Raw genomic sequence first — 8,215 nt, forward strand, 5'->3', positions numbered from 1 at the left:
GACGCGTAGACAATCCTTTCAAGCTCTTTTGTTCAGAGACGCGTGGACAATCCTTTCAAGCTCTATTTTTCCGAGACGCATGGACATATCATCAAAGCTCTTTTGCTCTGATACGCGTGGACATATTAAAAAAAAAAAAAAGCTTTTGTTTAGAGACGCGTGGACATATCCAAAAAAAAGCTCTATTGTTCAGAGATGAGTGAACATCAAAACAGCAAGATGGCGTTCCATATATTGTGGAAGGTTGTCAACAACAGCAATGCAACAGCAACAAATCGGTTACTCCTTTAGAGACGTGTGCTCGACGGTGCAAGACACGCGTTTCTTAAATCTTTGATCTGTTTTAACTAACGCTAGTGTGCAGGTATCGGCATTACAAGAATGATTTTGGATCGCAGAACGTTCAGAATCATTCTCTGTCCCTATCGATACTTTGACTATCGTTTTCAAAACTTGCGTTTCTCCAAACTCAATCAAATTGGGGGCTTCTGTAGACACCCAAATGTGTCTCCCCAAAACCAAACCCAGTGATGAATACCTTTCATGACATTTGATTATCGAACAAAGCGAAAGTGTGAAAAGTCTAGTTATGAGGATGTTTTTATTAAAATATCTTTTCTTTCTATTTTTGAAAATATTTCTTTTCTTACCTTATTTTTGAAAAACGTACATTCCAATTTAGTTTGGTCCATGATAAGGGTCCAATAATGGTGTAGTTGGATGGGTCTTGAAAAGACCTTTTCAACGATATATTATAATCCCAATTCCGATGAATAATGAGGAAGTTATGGCAAAAATACTAAACTGGGCCCAAACCGGATTTTACCTACGATTCAATGATCATGTGGAGGGTCCAAAGGTTTAATCCTATTCCTAAACTAATTAGGATAAATTAGAAGCTTCCATAAGTTTCTAAAAGATCTTAATTATCCTTTTTGAAAAGATAAGATTAAAGAATTTGAGTTAAATAAAAACTTTCCTTTTTTAAAACTTTCCTTTTTTTTTAAATCATAATTCTATTCGAATTTAAAAGTGTTCAAAGACAGTCTGATATTATTTTCGTGCATCATAATATTTATCCAAATTTTATATGGTTGGATAGATCTTGAAATTATCTTTCTAAAGATATATTATAATATTAAATCCGAGCTATAACGAAAAAGATATGAATGAGATATGAAACTCTATCCAAAACTGAAAATGTCCTACGAAAATAATATGAATGAGATATTAAATATGATTCTAATTGGGTTGGAAAGAAGACTTCAAGAGCTTTCCAACGACATATTATATGCCTTATTTGGACTTTTGGATCAAAAGATATGATAAAAACAAAATCCGCAAAAACTGTTGTCCATCGAGTTCTATTTCGATTCGAATTCGGATTATCTTCTTATTCTTCAACCCTCTTTTTTCCCTATAAATAGAGGCCATATCTCCCGTTTTTTAATCATCAATTCTTATTCTCTCTAATTTTCTCTTTCACCAACTCTCATCAAGAATTTCTTGATTCTCTCTCCCTCTTTCTAGCCTTTTACAAACACAATTCCTCAAACATTAGCACTAGACACACCTAGCATTGTTCGAAGTTGCCTTCGCCCTAGACGTGAAAGGTTTAAATTTCTGAGGTTTTGGTCCCAAATCTCTATTTCAATCATTTAATTTGATTGTTGTTTTTATTATTTTCCTTGAAGTTACTAACGCGTGTATTTTGTTATTAGAAAGAGATACGAGGCATCCAAGTAAGTACTTTAATTGTTTAATTGATATTATGATATAGAAATCATGTTTAGGTTATTATTATGATTCCTAGTGTCATGTTAAGGCATTTTGATCTTCCAAGTATCATGTTTAGGGTAACAACTATAATTTCTAATATCAAATATGACAATTGTGATTCCTGTGATGCTTCCTATTTTCTTTCCTAATATTCATGTTAGTATCATGTTAGGGTTAAAGCTTTAATCTTTATTGTTTAGTGACATGCTAGGGTTTGTTATTAATCTTATTAGTATCATGCCTAAGACCTTGCTATTATGCTATAATATGATTATTTTTATTATAATTATGATTATATATAATTTATTATTACGTTGCTTGATATTTATATTTATTATTAATAGCTTGATCACGCCTTTTATGCATGCTTAAAGGGAATTGGTACTTGTAATCATGCTTAATAAGATATTAATAATTTGTTTAGGGTTAATTTGATTATAATTCAAGTGATCGCCAATAATACATTTATTTGTGCATTAATATTCAACCAACATAGATAAATAGGTTTAGGGTTAATCCTATTAATTGCAAGTTAGTCAGAAAGCGCACATGAATACGATCAGAATAAAGTAGAGGCCTATTATTAGGGCAGTTTCAATCTCTTTTAGGTTGGATTTGTACCTTCATCTGCGAACTATCAGTCATGGTTCCAGATCTATTGGAGTTGACGATCTCCTGGATCATTAAGGGGTGTAACCTTCACCTCATGAACGGTTTACAAGATCCTAAAACTTGTTAGCGACTCTTTTGCTCTATCTTCTTTCCCTTTGGATGCCACCGTACTTTAGTGTATGATCACAGTGGGGTTCAAGTTTTGGGTAATTCTTGAAATATTCCCTTCAATCTCTAATTTACCAATCTATGTAAGTTTTCTTAAACTCCTCTTATCTTGGAAGAATTTCATGCGTTTATATTCGCGGTTTTTTAAATAATCCAGGAACTTTCTTGCTCATTTGCTCTTTAGAAGTGATAGCTTCTCATGCCTTGAAACTCTATCTAAAATCCATTTTAAACGAGGTTCTTGATCAAAATCTGGAAGTGTTAAATCAATCAGGCTGATCGCCAATCTAATTGCGATCAGGCTGACTCTAGTTGATTTGCTAAGCTATTTGCGTCCTTTTGCTTCAAATCTTTTGTACCTGTATTTATATTTTGGACTATAGGACTTTTATCATCTTTTCTTTTAGGGATAACCTAAAGGTTAGTGTTGCTTGACTCATTGCATAATACTCAATATGTTTTTAACACATATGACTTGTCATGACTTGACTCAAAGCGTTTTGACACACATGGCTTGACATGACTCAAGGTATATACTTGACTTAACGATGATACACTTCATGTGACTCGTGTCTGCAAAGTGTTGACTCATTACTCAATGTGTGACTCGAAAACGTATAAAAACAAAAAATTTCCGTCATTTTTTTGTCCTTTTTTGTTAAGGGTACCGACTTTCTCCCGAAAAAGAAAGACGCAAAAAGGAATAAGTGAGGTTTTGAAGGTGCATGTTGAATGATCTTTAACAATTGTATGGATCAATGTCGTATCTTAGAGTGTGAAGATTGTAACATCCTAGGCTATCTCCATTGTTAATTTTGGATGAAAGTATTTAGGTAACTTAGGCACGGAGGCTAAGCACTTCATACTTTGTGATGCAATGATGACAAGGTATGCTTCCACGTTATGTTAAGATTTCATGACAAAAGATTTCTAAGGGACGTACTATTTAGTCATGTATCCGTGTAGTGTGTGAAAGTGACACTAAAGCTAGGCTGCAAAGGCCAAGTGTTTGGGAGAGGATTATGAGAAGAGCCAAATAATGGTGACTCTTTAGGCTATGTAAGCGAATGATGTAGGGATCAATCCCCCAAGTCTAGATCTACATTGATAAGGATGAGCATTGGATATCCCTTGATATAACCAATTATGCATTTTTTATTACAGTCGCACCCCAATGTGAGGTTGCCTACGTATCTGTTAGGAATCAGGCCAAACGTAGCTCTAGCCAAACCTCGCACAAGTGTGTGTATACCTCAAAGAAGTCTTTTAAGGGTTGTAACGTGGTTAGGCTAAAGGTTGAAGAAGAAGGGGATAAAAGCTCAAGATCCTAGATAGGCCCCCAAGGTGTGCAACCTTGTTTTTGAATCTTTGTATTTGTATGCTTGAGATTTTCTCACTTTTGGACTCTTTTCTTTTATATTTTTTACTCTCTGTGTTTTTTCACTTTATCATTTATTTGGATAAGTGTGGGCAATCCCGATCATGCGGTCTATCACTCACTTGGCATTCATGTTTCTCAGGCACGGTACCGAGCACTCGATAAGAGACGCAATCCGAGACGTGTTCATATCAAAGACATGTTTATGTCAATGACATTGGAACACTTGTCCTTTTGTACACTTTTATTTATTCTATTTATTTTTATTTTATTCCTTTGAAATCACTCAAGCTTTTGTGAAATTGGAATTGGCATAAGTTGAACACCATCCCATCCCAAGGTTAGGTATATGTGGTTTGAAAATATGAAGGTCTATCGTTAGACGAGGCTCGAAGCGGTTTATTAAAAGAGGGATTATACATTTGAAGGGTGAGAGGTATGATATGGATACAAGAGGTGCCTCAAATCATTGATATACCTTGTGCTTAGTTCGACATAGTTTTTTTTTAATGCAATGTTATGAAAATAATCATATGCAAGAAAAGAAATGCTTATTTTATTAAAAGGTAAAAAGAAAAAAAAAAAAACCTACAAAATAAATCTAAGGAAAGGAAAAGGTGTCTATTCTAGACTTATTTGGGAAAGGATAAATAAAAGAAATAGAAAAAGAGGTCACGAAATCTTGTCGTTGAAGCTCGCCTTGTGTCTTTATTTTATCATCACTTAGTCTTCTTGCCATTTAGAGGTGTAGGAAGCTTGTTATTATCAATTAGATATTGGATGGCCTCTTTTAGCTTCCAACAGCTCTCAGTAGTATGACCCCTACCTTGATGGTACTTGCAGTGTACGTTTGGGTCCCAACTAGGCAGTCTCTTCTCAGGTGGGGGATCTTGAATAGGTCCAATGGGAGTAATGAGTCCCTTGGCATGGAGTCGATCGAAAGCAGTATCATAGCTAATCCAATAGGAGCAAAATTCTTCTTTAGTTGCTTTCTAGGTCCTTGATTATCCATGGCTAATACTTCATTAAGGTCAAAGGTAGAATCATTGTTACTAGAGTAAGTATTTTCGGAAGAGGAAGGATGGTCGTTCCTCTTTCCTTTCCAGCCACTGTTGTTATTACTATTAATCTTGGTCTTCTTGTTGCTCGGAGGAACATAAAGGATATTTGAATCAATGAGGTCTTGAACGCTATCCTTGAGGGCGAAACGTCCTTCGGTGGTGTGACCATGGCCTCTATGATATTGGCAATAGGATTTTGGGTCCCAATTGGAAGACCGTCTCTCAGGTACTGGATCCGGAATTGGACCAATAGGGTGAATAGGACCTTGGACCCGGAGGTAGTTGAAAGCTTCGCTATAAGTCATTCCTATTGGTGTATACTCATCAATGGTCCGTTTTGCCCGCGACTTAGGAGCATTGAGTTTTTCATTAAAGCTTTGACAGGAGGAAAAGGAAAAATAGTGATCCTCCTTTTTATCCTATCGGTCTTGACAATGAGAACCTTGTTCTATAACCATTATCCGGTTTGCTAGTCCTTCTATTACACCCATAAGCATGACAACGACATTACGTAATTCATAAACTTCTTCTCCCAAACTTGACGAGTTTTCCTCGGTATTACTTAAAAAAACTTCTTCTTCACTGGCCATTATTACGACCCTTTTTCTTCTATCAAAGAGTTATCAAAAAAGAAATGTTGTTTTGGTTAAACACTCTCCTCTCTTCAATCAAACGCTGCGGAAAGGGGAGTTAGGGGTAAGTTTTTTATTTTTAACTCAAGCTCTATTCAACATGGAATAGATGGGAAGAGATCATGAAAGAAGGAGAGAATAATAGGTATGGACAAAGTATGTAGAGAATGGAAAAATGATGTAGATGGAGAGATATAAAAGAATTTAGGAATAAAGTGGACCCCCAACTCTAATGACGGAAAATACACGCAAACGAGACTCTCTAGACATGGTCAAAATGTGACATATTATGTGTGTGCTTTAACAGTGAATATGAGTGACATACTTTTGCTCTTGTGTGAGACCATAAGACTATGTGCCTAGACTCAAATAAGGACTGAACCATGATTACTATTATTAATAAACCGATAGCAAATTTATTAATCAGACTCATCGTGAAGACTCGGGCAAGGATACAGGCTGTTGTCAGACGATAGGGCTGTCGCCATACGCTAAAGGTCAGTGCCAGACGACAAAATCGTCGCCTGGCGCCAATAACTAGCGCGTGGCGCCACAGTCCATATCTCTGCGCCATTTTGGAACATCGATCTGGGACTGTTTCCAGTATTTTTATTTAAAGGGAGAAGCTTAAAAGTCGTACTAAGTCGAGTTTGATCAATTTATTAGATTTTAATCATTTATTAATTATTTAATTAATTAAATTAGCAAAGTCCTTTAGTCATTAATTAATTTATTTAACTCATTCACAAGTCAAACAAACGGTTAGGCGAAACACATATAAGATATGCACAAAAAATAACGCAAAAGTAGTCATATAGTAACAATATGATGCAATGAGTTTGCAACCTAACCATGGCTCTAGTTCTCTAAAGTTCAGGATATGTGTTAGTCAAAAAGGGTCCATGGTTATGAGTCCATATGCACCGCACGGAATCCATACCTTTGGAAGGGTTGGCGCATGTGGATGGGACCCCGTGAGTTTAACTCGCTTCCATGGTTTGGTGAATTCAACAAACTCGGATATACCCTTCATTGCCAGGAGCGTTCGATTGGGTAGATGAGCGTAAATTCCTAGAGGGTTATGGTCATATGTAAAACACATATTGGTTTTAGAAAAAAGGAAAAAACTCAATCAAGAAGTAAAACCAAGCAAACAGTACTAGAAAACTAGTCGAAACAAGATGGTAGATTTCTGGCTCACTATTGGAAGAATTCAGCGCGAGAAAATAGCATCGTCGCCAGATCACAAGAATTTCGCCAGGCGACAGCGCCATAGTTTGGCTCTAACGCTATTTTAAGTGTTAGTTCCTACATGCCTCGGCAACTTTCTATTCTTGAATTTTCCATTTATTTCGTAGCATTAATTCGACTTTAGTTGTGAAAGATATTTCCCGAATTTCCTACATGTAAATATCATATGTTTTTCACGCATTACGGATGGTCTTTCTAATGCAAAACCTTTTTTATGCTTATGCTAATAATGTTAATCAAATTTACACACATGAAATACTTAGAACTTTTCGAGTCTCATCCACTCAGTCTAAATTATTGCCAAAATAAATTTTAGGAATTAAAATAGAAATCCTCCCAGTCGAGTCGCCAAAAATCTGTAGAGAATATTTCAAACATCCCACACTTGAGCCCCATTATGATCATACACTTAAGCATGGTGGCGTCCAAAGGGAAGGAAGCTAGAGTAAAAGAGTCGCCAACAAGTTTAAGGAACTTGTAAACCGTTCACAGGGTGAAGGTTACACCCCTTAACAATCCAGCAGATCGTTAACTCCAATAGGTCTAGAACCATGACTGGAAGTTCGGGGATGAAGGTACAAATCCAACTAAAAAAGATTGAACTTGCCCTAAAAATAGGCCTCTACTTTATTCTTCTCGTATTCATGTGCGCTTTCTGACTAACATACAATCAATATGTTTACCCTAAACGTGTTTATCTATGTTGGTTGATTATTAATGCACAAACAAATTTATTATTGGCGATCACTTAAATTGTAATCATATTAACCTAAACAAGATTATTAATTATCTTATTAAGTGTGATAACAAGTACAAATTCCCTTTAAACATGCATAAAAGGTGTGATCAAGCAATATAATAATAAAATATATCATATCAAGCAACATAATAATAATCATCAATCTCAAGGCATAATAATTTAAGCAAGATCCTAGGCATGATACTAACAAGATTAATAACAAACCCTAGCATGTCACTAAACATTAAAGATCAATTAGCCCTAACATGATACTAACATGATATTAGGAAAGAAATAGGAAGCATCATAATAAACATACTTGATATTATATATTTTAGTCATTACCCTAAACATGATATTAGAAATCAATAAAACATCCTAACATGATACTAGGAATCAACAAAATAATCTAAGCATGATTTCTAAATTAAAAGAGCAATAAAACAATTAAAATACTTACTTCGATGCCTCGTACCTTTTTATAATAACAAAATACACACGTTAGTAACTTCAAGGAAAATAATAAACAAACAATTAAATTAAATAATTGAAATAGGGATTTGGGACCAAACCCTCAGAAATATCTAACTTTCAC

The sequence above is a fragment of the Chenopodium album genome, chromosome 8, assembly GCF_948465745.1.
Source record: "Chenopodium album chromosome 8, dcCheAlbu1.1, whole genome shotgun sequence".
NCBI classification, from domain to species: Eukaryota; Viridiplantae; Streptophyta; class Magnoliopsida; order Caryophyllales; family Amaranthaceae; genus Chenopodium; species Chenopodium album.